This window comes from Gossypium raimondii, chromosome 6 (assembly GCF_025698545.1).
Source record: "Gossypium raimondii isolate GPD5lz chromosome 6, ASM2569854v1, whole genome shotgun sequence".
NCBI lineage: Eukaryota > Viridiplantae > Streptophyta > Magnoliopsida > Malvales > Malvaceae > Gossypium > Gossypium raimondii.
In genome coordinates, this window is record NC_068570.1 from 30776951 (window position 1) to 30789488 (window position 12538).

Here is a 12538-nt window from a genome sequence, read left to right on the forward strand (position 1 = left end):
CTGGACCTATTTACAAATGAAGGCTAAACATCAACTTCCTTCCGGTTTGTTACAGCCCATTAAGATTCCTCAGTAGAAGTGGGAGCATGTCACCATGGATTTTATTAGTGGGTTGCCTTTGACTCCCACTAAGAAAGATTTTGTGTGCGTGATTGTGGATAGGTTCACTAAGTCAGCTCATTTCCTACCAATTCATATGGATTATTTTCTTTAGAAACTTGCGAAGTTGTATGTTTCTGAGATTGTGAAATTGCAAGGGGTACTTGTGTTGATTATTTCAGATTGAGATCCTTGGTTTACATCTCGATTCTTGAAGAACTGAACAAAGCTCTTGGTACTCTTTTGGTTTTTAGTACTACTCAGCATTCATAGTTTGATGGGCAATCTAGCAAATTATTCAAATTCTTGAGGATATATTGAGGAGTTGTGTGATTGAATTTCAAGGAAGTTAGGAGGATCATCTACCTTTTCCTGAATTTGCTTATAACAATAGTTTTCAATCAAGCACTGAGATGGCAGCTTATGAGGCTCTTTATGGTTGTAAGTGTCGAACTCATTTGTGCTGGATGAAAGGAAAATTTTGGTACTTGAGTTAGTTCAAGGGACTAAAGGTAGGGTTAATTTTATTCAAGATAGATTACAAGCGACTTCTGGTAGGCAGAAATCTTACACTCATCTAAAAATAAATGCTATTGAGTACTAAGTAGGAGACCAAGATTTCTTAAAAGTGTCTTCATGGAGAAAGGTATTGAGGTTTGGATGGAAGGGCGAATTGAGTCTAAGGTTTATTGGGCCTTATCGGATTTTGAAAAGAGTTAGACCAGTGGCTTATTAGTTGGAGTTACCACCAGAATTAGATCATATCCATGACGCCGTTTACGTCTCTATGTTGAGGAGGTGCCATTTAGATCCATCTCATGTGGTACGAGTCGAAGAGATTGAAGTAAGACCAGACTTGTCTTTTGAGGAGGAGCCTGTGAAAACTTTAGATTGTGAAATTAAGGTTCTGAGAAAGAAGCAAATTCCTTTGGTCATGGTTTTGTGGCAGAATCATGGTTCTGAGGATGCCATGTAGGAACAAGAAGATTGTAACGCCCCAAACCCCACTTAAACGTTATGGTCGAATCTTGGAAATTACATTAACGATGCTCAAATTTATTTGCTTATTGAGAATGACTAGGTTTGAATTGTTTTGAGAAAACCTAAAAACTTAAAGATCGAATAATTTTATTTTAATTTTTAAAAAAATACTTAATAATATATATTTTTTGAAAAAATGACATTGATCAAAATTTCGTTTTAAGTTATTTAAAATAAAGAATTTTGCATTATAATTATAAAATGGTCTTGGAAGAACTTTGCAACGTATTTCAATAAAAATATTTACAAAATTTATAAGTTTTATTTTGTTTAAAACCAAGTAAAATCATAAATAGTTTAGATAAATTTTATAATTTAAAAATACCTGAAATCTCATAAATTTTCATGCATGTATGATAGTTCTAAAGTTAAAAAAAAAAAAAGCAAACCACAACCCAAAATAAACTAATGTCCAAATTCCACAAACCAAAATCCAAATAAATTTTAAAATTCATAAAAATGTTCATAAGGTAAAAACATTCGAGAGGCTCCACCGAATGTTGAATCCAAGTCCTATGTTTCAATGTTACCTGAAAGATTAAAACACAAATTGGGTGAGGTTTTCCCAGTGTGAGATTAACATAAACACAATCACATACATATGAACATATATATTGTACAATCATAATAATCATATCATCAATATTTCACATTTATACTATGCACACTATTGTAAAACAGGTTTTTAGCGGCGTTTATAGTGGCGCTTGAACAAAAAACGCGTAAAGTTGTACATTAGTGGCGCTAGTTTGAAAAAGCTGCAAATGGTTAGAGCTATAGTGGCATTTATGACAAAAACGTCGCAAAAGGTCGAGCATTAGTGGCACTTTTTGAAAAATGCCGCTATAGATCGAGCATTAGCGGTGCGTTTTGAAAAACGTCGCTATAGATCAAGCATTAGTGGCGCTTTTCAAAAACGCCGTTATAGACCAAGCATTACCGGTGCTTTTCGTAAAACACCGCAAAAAAAGTTAAGCAAAACACGTCATTTGTTGTTGAGCTTTAGTGGCGTTAGTGGCACTTTTTAAAAAACGCAGCAATAGATCAAGCATTAGCGATGCTATTTGAAAAACGCCTCTATAGATCGAGCATTAGCTGCGCTTTTTGGAAAATGCCGCAAAAATTTTGAGCAAAATAGCGTTAGCTGCACTTTGTTGTTGAGCTTTAGTGGCGCTTTTTAAAAAATGCCGCAATAGATCAAGAATTAGTGGCGCTTGTCAAAAAACGCCGATATAGATCGAGCATTAGCGGTGTTTTCTGGAAACGCCGTAAAAAGTTGAGCAAAATGACGTCATTTGTTTTTGAGCTTTAGTGGCATAAGCGACATTTTTTTAAGAAATGCCGCAATAGATCGAGAATTAGCGGTGCTTGTTGAAAAATGTCGCTATAGATCGAGCATTAGCGACGCTTTTAACAAAACTCCGTAAAAAGGTTGAGAAATTGACGTTGTTTGTTGTTGAGCTTTTGTGGCATTTTCAAAAAAGTTGAGCTTTATCAAAAGCGCCACAAAAAAATAATTTTATTTTAGGGTTTAGGGTTTAGTATTTAAGGTTAAATGTCTACGGTTTAGGGTTTTAAAGTTTATGATATAATGTTTGTTATTTTGGGATTAGAGTTTTGAGTTTATGGTTTATGGTTTAGAGTTTGTAGTTTGGGGTTTATTATTTATAGTTAGGGTTTTAGTATTGTTCATGGTTTTAAGGGTTAGGCTATTAGGGTTTAAGGGTTAGGGTTTTTGATAAAATGACAAAAAATCAATTTATTTTAGGGTTTATGTAAGCAATAAGATTCTTTTTTAATTACTTTTGTCCCTTGTAATATATTTAAGGCTTAGGGTGTAGGTTTATGATTTGGGGTTTAAGGTTTAAGGTTTAGGGTTTATGATTTAGTGTTAAGAGTTTAATGTTTACAGTTTAAGGTGTAGGTTTATTGGTTAGTGTTTAGGGTTTATGGTTTATGATTTAGGGGTTAGGTGCTTAGGGTTTAAAGTTTATGGGTTTTAGGAGCTTAGGGCTTAGTGTTTATTGTTTGAAACAAAACAAACTTAATTTAAAGGAATTTAAGAAATAATGAAACCTTTCAAATATTGAAAGAAAGAAGAAAATTGGATTGAATCTAACCATAAATATTTATTACTATCAAAGGCATTAGCGGCGTTTATGAGAAAAATGCCGCAAAAGGTATGCAATAGTATCAAAAACACCGTAAAAAATCATTTTATTTTAAACAAAACGGTGTCATTTTTAATGGCATTTTTAGTAGCATTAGCGGTGCTAGGTGAAAAACGCCGCAAAAGGTCATTTTGTTTTAAACGAAACAATTTCATTTTGCTCTCCTCAATTTTATCCCAACCCATATACCCGAAATACCTTTTTTCCCCCTAAAATTTTTCCCCAAATCAAAATCCCAACCCACATGTTGCATTGCCCTCCTCTGTTGCATCGCCCTCCTCTGCTGCATCGTGCTCCTCGACCCGACCATCTGCTGCATCACCGTTGCCTGTCCCTTCTACTGCGTTGCCGTCGTACTCCTCTGCTGCAACCAATCAGTAATTTTTTTCTGTTATACTTGTTTGCAACCTATATTTGACCCCTGTCCTTGATCTCCATAATTTTGCTCCTGATTTGATTTTTGTGTATACGTAATTAAGCCTCATAACCGTGTTGCCGACTGATTCACTATAATTATTAAGTAATGCTATCATGCTATATTGCTATGAACTGAACTCTTAATGCTTTTTGCCATTCTCCATTTCATTGCTTATTTCGGTAATGATTAATTGCTTTAGGAAAAAATGGATTTATAAAAATGGATTTATAAACATATAAATTCAACATTTCACCATTTTATAAAAATGGATTTATTATTTTTGCTTCTATTATTTAAATATGGCTATTCTCGTTTCATGCATTGATATGGGGTTTTGTTTGTTCTTCATTACTTGGTTTTCATCTGTACAGTTAATAGGTCTTTCTTCTTTGGTTTTTGTTGATCTGGGTAGAATGCAGACATGGGTTTTTGTTCTTTTGACGTTTTATGTTTCCTTCTCTTTTTGTGTTTTTCTCTTTTGCTCTTAATCTGGGCATATTAATAGATGCCTTTGAAGCTGAGTTGATCTTTGCAATGGAATTAGGTTTCAGTTCGACTAATCTAGGCTTTCCCTTCTTTGTTTATGCTTTTTTTGTTTTTCTTTTTATTGTTTTCTTACAACTAAAGTTGCTGTTGAAATACCTTAGTTTATAAAATCTTAACAATCAATTAAAAACAATAGAAAATCTATTTTGAAACTATTTGCTAGATTTACAAAATTTTGATATAAAATTTAATATGTCAGGATTTGTAATGTAGAGCACTTATTTGAATCCATTGATATGTTAAAATATGAGTATTGTGATTTTAATCTTCAAAATTAATATATCACCTTTTTTAAAAATATGACTCTTTTTTCTATACGGAAATTCGATAATGATGATAATGAAATGGGTCAGATTTTTTCTTGCCTTACTTCGATCTAAAGCTCTATCACCTTCACTTGATCCCAACCTGACTTAATAAAATATAACCTACCTCGAATTTGATCCTAATCCTAACCTCCAAAAATTGATAGAAAAATCTACTTAAATTTTATTTCACTCTTTAATTTTATTGTTGATTGTTGAAAGCAATTCACTGACATGAATTTGTTTAGTAAATAGATCTTGCGAAGATACACTTATCAAATAGATTCCGATAATAAATTTTCCTCTACTTGCAAACATATTTATAGTATATGTTTATTATTTAATATGCTTAATAAATCATTTTTACTTAAAATACCTCAATTACGTGGAAATAATGTGGATATTAGGTGGAAAAAGAATACCTAATCCAAGGTTTAAAGGTTGAGCAATCATTTTGAAAAGTTTTTTCATTGTAATAACTAAATTAATAAAAAATGTTAAAAGTGATGAAAATAGAAATAATCCTATTTTAGAGTGATGTTGGATATAATTTACTCAAAAAAAACAAATAACACAATAACATCGTTAAATTAAAAATATAATAGCAAACATTTAATTAAAAACCTTATAGTTTTTTACTTTTAGTTATTTTCAAATATTTTAATTCTCACAATTACTATTCTTTTTTATATTAATAATGTTTGATTTTAATATTTAATATTTTAAATATTTTAAAACTTATAAAATATATATCATAACTTACATAACTTACATAAATATATATCATAGCAAAACTTACATAACTTACATAATTTACATAACTTTAAAGAATTAAAAAATCTTTGGATCTTAACTTAATAACTTATATATATATATCATATCATAACTTACATAACTCACAAAACTTACATAACTTACATAACTTATATATATCATATCATAACTTACATAACTCACATAACTTACGTAACTTAATTATACTTATAAATAAAAAACTTACCCGTGTAATTTATTGTCAACTTTAGACTTCAAGAACTACGAAATGGATAAGGCTTGGATAAATTTGTCAAGGGTAAGCAACGATTATCGAAATGGAGTACAATATTTTCTAAGTTTTGCATTTCAAAATGCAAGCCAAGAGAATATGATTCTTTGCCCGTGTGAGAAGTGTGGCAACATCAATTGGCATTTTTGTGAAGTTGTCTACGGACATCTTACTGTTGATGGGTTTATTCGAGGGTATAAAAAACCTCTTCAACAATTAATCTGGCTTATCCTCATAGTGCTTACCATCAGTCTGTTAGAGAAGATGACATGGAAGATATGTTGCGGGATGCATTTAATATGCGTAGTCATGGTTTGCAATCGTTTCGACCTGACTTTATTGCATTTGATGATTGTAATCTTGGTGGAAATGCTTTTACCGGAACAGGAAGAAGTGTACCTGATGAAGACCTAAATGGAGAAGCAGCGAAGTTCTACACGTTACTTAATGAAATGAATGAAGAACTTTATGAGAGATCAAAATTTTCAAAAATGTCATTCTGTATTCGTCTTTTTCATTTAAAATGTTTGGGAGGGTGGACCGGAAACTCTTTGACAATGCTGTTAGAGTTTTTGAGAAATATGTTTCCATTTGTAAAAAAACCCTCATTCATGCAAAGATATGAAGAAATTGATAAAAGATTTAGGCCTTAGGTACAATAAAATTCATAGTTGACCAAATGAGTGAATGTTGTATTGCAGTAAATCTCATTGGATGAATAGAAATACAAAAGATGTGAATGAGGATGAAAATGAGGCACAGTCAAGAAAGAAGCCAATTAAGATTTTGCAATATTTTTCGCTAATACCAATACTTCAAAGCCTTTTCATGTCGTCAAAGACAGCCGAGTCTATGACGTGGCATCATGATCAACGATCCAATGATGAATTATTAAGGCATCCTTCAGATTATTTAGCTTAGAAATCATTTGACAGTAAATTTCCAAGATTTGCAAGTGATCCTCGGAGTGTGAGGCTTGGGCTAGCATCTGATGGATTTAATCCTTATAAAATCATGAGCAATTAGTACAGTACTTGGCCTATAGTGCTTGTTCCTTACAATTTGCCTCCATGGATTTGCATGACGCAATCTTCTTTTATCTTATCTATGATTATCCTTGGAGAGAAAGGTCCCGGAAATGATATTGACATTTATTTGCAACCACTTATTGAAGAGTTAAAACAGTTATGGGTGGGTGTTGAGACACATGATGTATTGAGAAAGGAGAACTTTTATTTACGTGTAGCATTGTTGTGGACTATTAATGATTTCCCAGCTTATCCTAATTTATCTGGTTGGAGTACCAAGGGACGTTATGCTTGTCCTTGTTGTCCTGCGCAAACATGTTCAAAGTGGTTATATAATGGGAAGAAGTTCTCTTATATGGGACATCATCGGTGGTTAGATGGAAATCATAGATTTAGATTTCAGAGGACTCTATTTGACAGTACTGAAGAGTTCAAAGAAGCTCCTAAGCAAACCATTGGATCTGGAATCTTGTTCATGTTGAAAGATATCAATTTCAATTATGGGAAGATGAATCAACCACCCAACACGCAAACAAAGAGAAGATCGAGGGATGAATCTGATGAAGAGGATGATCCTAATGAGGAGGACTTGTGGAAAAAAAGAAGTATTTTTTTGAGTTGTCTTATTGGGAGCATCACATTTTACGACACAATCTTGATGTCATGCATATTGAGAAGAATGTTTGCGAGAACATCATTGGGATAATTTTGAATGTCGATGGAAAATCGAAAGACTAACTTTAGAGTCGACTTGATTTAGTTGACATGGGAATTCGGCGTGATCTTCATCCCCAAGTACTTCCAAATGGGAAAGATCAGTTGTCGCCTTCTATCTTTGCAATTTCGAAGAAAGAGAAAGAAATGTTTTGCATGGTGTTGAAGGATATAAAGGTCCCAGATGCGTATGCATCAAATATATCTCGATGTGTGAGTCTTAAAGATCGAAGACTATATTCCTTAAAATCACATGGTTATCACATCTTGATGCAAGATTTACTGCCAGTTGCTTTATGGTATTGTATGTCAAAAAAGGTGGCGTCTTGTATAATTGAACTATCCAATATAATGAAAGCTATTTGTGGCAAAGTTTTGAATGTTGAAGAACTTGAGAAAGTACAAGATCGAGCCGCTTTGACTTTATGCAATTTGGAGAAGATCTTTCCACCTTCTTTCTTCATTATTATGGTACACTTGCTAATCCATCTCCTTCATGAAATAATACTTAGTGGAATGTTTTTCTATCGATGGATGTATCCTATAGAAAGTTACTAATTTATTTGTAAAGTATTCATTCATTCACCTCTATACCTTTAGTTACAACTTTTGATAATGTTGTATATCATGTTTAGGTTCCTATGCAAATTGAAGTCTTATTGTCGTAATAAGCGTTATCCAGAAGGATCAATTGCTGAAGGTTACTTGGTAGAGGAGTGTATGACTTTCTATTCTAGATATTTAGAAGATGTTGAAACAAGACTGAATAGACCAAGTAGAAATGCTGGGCTCATTGATCATAACTTGGCTGAAACTTATTTATTTCAAAGTTATGGAGAACCAATCGGTAAAGTTGAAATTGCAGAATTAGATGATAGATCTTGGGTACAAGCACATCGATATGTTCTTTTTCACCATGATTCAATTGAACCATTACGTGAGTAAGTTCTAGAATTTGATAAATATTCATCTTTTTAATTTGTTTATATTCTAACCAATTAAACCTCTTTTTAACATAGTGAGTACAAAAAAATCTTGAGATCTCGTTCACGCTCCCGAAGATTACAACATCGAGAGATTAATAAGTTATTCACAGAATCTTTTCATGAATGGTTAAGTCAAACGGTATGCAATTGAAGCTTTCATTGACAAATAATAATGTTTTCTCATAACATTTATAATTTCTCAATTTACTTTTGGTTCAATATGTTTGGAGTGGGAAGGATGTCAATGACGAAGTTAAATGGATTTCCCAAGGTTCGAATAGAGTAGTAAAAAGATATAGTGCCTTCCTCATCAACGGATTCAGATTTCATACAAAATATCACGAGAGATTGAGGAGTGGTCAAAATTGTGGAATAGTTATTAATTCTTCAAATACAAGTTATGTTAGTGCTAGGGATAGTAATCCTGTTGAGGAAAATGTGGAGTATTACAGAATTCTTACTGACATTATTGAGTTGGATTACTATGGCAAATGGAAAGTTGTCTTATTTCAATGTGATTGGGCTGATGTTAATACTGCTCGCAGAATTAAAAAAGATCAATTTAGTTTTACAATGGTGAACTTCTCTCGATTGATTCACACTGGACAACAATTGATAGATGAGTCGTATGTATTTTCTTCTCAAGTGAAACAAGTTCTTTACCCAAAAGATCCAACTAATGAGGGTTGGTACGTTGTACTTTGTAACACCCCTAGAGACTTGTTTCACATGGGCAATGGAAGTAGAGATGACATCGACAAAAGATTAGAAACTTTGCCTTTTCCAGAACAAAACTTAAATGAAAATATCCCTAGTACTAGTACACAATTTCAATGGGTTCGCCAGGATGTTGATGAAGATATTTATGAATTATAATGTAGTAAGATTTTACGATTTTTTAATTATATCTAATATCATAATTTAAATCTTGGTCTTGTTAAATATTTCAACTATTTTATATGTACTATTATTGTTGTAATTAGTTACTAAAATTTCAACTATTTTATGTGTATTGCAGATAAAATGCCTAGAAGAAGATTGCGAGATCTAAGTATTGTTAAAAATGCTCCTAATTCGGAAGAAACAAATAGTGAATAGCAGACTGCTATTGGATCTTCGAATGTTCCGAATACACCTGACGAACCTGCAGAAATTCAAAGTAATGTTAAATTTAATTTACATGCATGTTGACTTTTATTATTGATTTCTTTTTCAAATTCTTATATTATAATATACCATTTTTCAGCTGAAAGTGGTGGGACGCGTAGAGGTCGAGGACGTACGCTACTTAAATATTTATACAAGTTAAATCCTGTCGAGCGTGTCAGAGTATCTAGAAACAATCTTGGTCAGCCTGTTGGATTAGAAGCTCGACTTTTAGCAGGATATTTAGGCATTATAGCACGAAATGCCAATATGTTGTCTATCAACTACGAGTCATTGCATCAAATGCCTGATAGTAACAAAAATGAAGCTCTCGATAATATTAAGGTAACAAAAAGTGAATGTAATTTATAATACTTTGGTTTAAGTTTCATTTATATTTACTTTCTAAATTTGTGTTTTTTGTAGGAGAGGTTTGCATTAGAGGTCTCGGATAATTATGTCAAAAAGGCATTGGGAAAAAAATAGAGAGACCATAAAAGTACTTTAAAGAAAAAATATTTTAAGAAAGATATAAGCCTCGAGGAGAAATGGGGAAAGTCCCGCTAGGAATGCTGGGGTACCAATGGGAATATGGGGTTAGATTTTGGAATTCAAAGAAAGGAGAGGTATTACGTACTTTCAAACTCTTATAATTATTTCAGTTTATAATATTTACTATATACGTAATAATAATTTCATAATGTAGGACCGTGAACAAGTTGGAACAAGTAGCAGGCAAAAACAGAAATTCACTCACACAGCTGGCTCGAAAAGTTTTGCTTGTGTAGCTAAGGCTGAGGTATTTTGAATTTATTAATTGTGTAAAATATTTATTACTTTCTATTAAATAATATTTTTACTACTATATTGTAGGAACTATCGTCTGGTCAAAAAGTTAGACACCTTCAGGTTTTTGACATTACACAAAGGAAGAAAGATGGATCTCCTATGACTTGTGAAGCTGTAGAAAATATGGCATGTTTACTTAATAAATTTTGAATTATTTTAAATATTTATAGTGTTTAATTATAATGGTTTAATTCGTCATTTGTAATGCAAATAATGTTATGTTGCATTTGTTTTTATTATATATTTCGTTTCTAACTCTTTCATTGATTTATTAGGAGAAACTAAAGGATAAAAAGGCGGAGTATGAAGCGATTGCTTCGAGTGATAGTTCTCTTAATGTTGACGACATTGATAACTGGATTATTATTGAAGTTTTGAGACCTAAAAGGTATGGACGGGTTTGATTTTAAGGATATTTTGTTAACCCAGCCCAATATTTTGGATCCAGCTCGCAACAATACATTCCTTCTGGGAGTCAGGCTCAAGCTGAAGTTCAGAGGTTAAGAGACCAGATGACTCAGATGCAAGCAAGCACAGTTGAGCAAATTGCTCAACTTAAAGCAGAGGCAATAGTGAGGGAAGCAGAGTAGAACAGAAAGTACGACGCACTCCAGCTACAGCTTCAGAATATGATGAAGATGCTTTAGTAGTCGCAAAATCCGCCATCTAAGACATTTGTTTTCTTATTGTAAGAATATTTTGAATTATACTTCATTTATCAATTTATATCATATATCTTTCGTTGAATTTGAAGTATCATTTAGATTTGTTGTTTTTGGTTAGATTTCATGCTACAGGAAGGGTTGTATATGGATGAAAATTGAATGTTACAAATCTGCCAAAGTTAGTGGCGTTTTTTAATAAACGCCGTTACAGAATAGTATTTTTATCGGCGATTGTGATAAAAGCGCCACTAAATCATGTTTTTAGCAGAGTTTGTGAAAAAAAGTGCCGCTAAAGGTCATGCTATTTAGCGGCATTTGTGATAAAAGCGCCGCTAAAGGTCATGTTCTTTAGTGACGTTTGTGATAACAGCGCCGCTAAAGGTCATGTTCTATAGCGGCGTTTTTTCACAAAAACGCTGTAAAATTTAACAGTGTTATCTATAGCGGCGTTATCTATAGCGTCGCTATAGGCCTAAAAAAATGCCGCTAAAAGCTTGTTTTGCTGCAGTGGCATTATAATGTCAATGCACAATTCGTAAAATGATGTAGGTTTTATGAAAACAATGCTACCCATCTCCACTACACACCACAATCGAGTTCCCCATAATTCTTCCATCCGATAACACACCAAGTTGTGAACAATGTCACAGTAATGTAGATAAACTGCCACATAATCACAATTGTGGACAAGCCACCACTTTTGCAAATAAACTTCCACATGTTGTGGATATACCACCAAATATTGCAGACAAACTGCCACATTCTTCCACCTTTCACATATCCCACCACATGCATGTGAGATGGCCACAAAATCACTTTTTCACTAAAAAAATCACTTTTCCCTTTGGCATATGGGACATGCTTATTATATCACTTTTCACTTAAAATCACATAGGCATGCTTAACATGCAAATCACATATATACACTTTATATCAATATTTTACATTTCATGAATCATGCGAAAATCGCATATGCCATAAGATCACATAACATGAGAATGAGTTTTTCATACTTTTCATATCAATAATAATCATCAAGATCACACAACATGTTTTTCACAACATATATGGTTTGGAATCACTTACTTGACATAGTCCATATTGATGTGTTTATCTCTTTTAATGGATACTTAAAGTATCCTCATCAAACATAATTTAAATAATAATGATCTTAATCAATGTAAAACATATATTTTTTTTAATGTTACAATCCACACCTGACTATAGATCTGATGTGCAGCCACTCTCTAAGAACGTCTACACTTGGATCTAACAATTAGATTACCTATTCAATTAAAAAAGGCAATCTTACATTAAGATTACCATTAACACTTACGCTAAAAAAATAATCACTCAGATTAGTGATTTTGATCCCAACGTTAATGGTCTCTCGGGTTGGTTTCAATCAGCCTTTCAATAAACATGACATAAGAGATGTTAATACACAAGAACATAATTCACTATGACCCTTTAAAGTAGTCGGCCAAGAGAAAAAGTAGGGAGGAGAGAAATATTTCTACTCAAC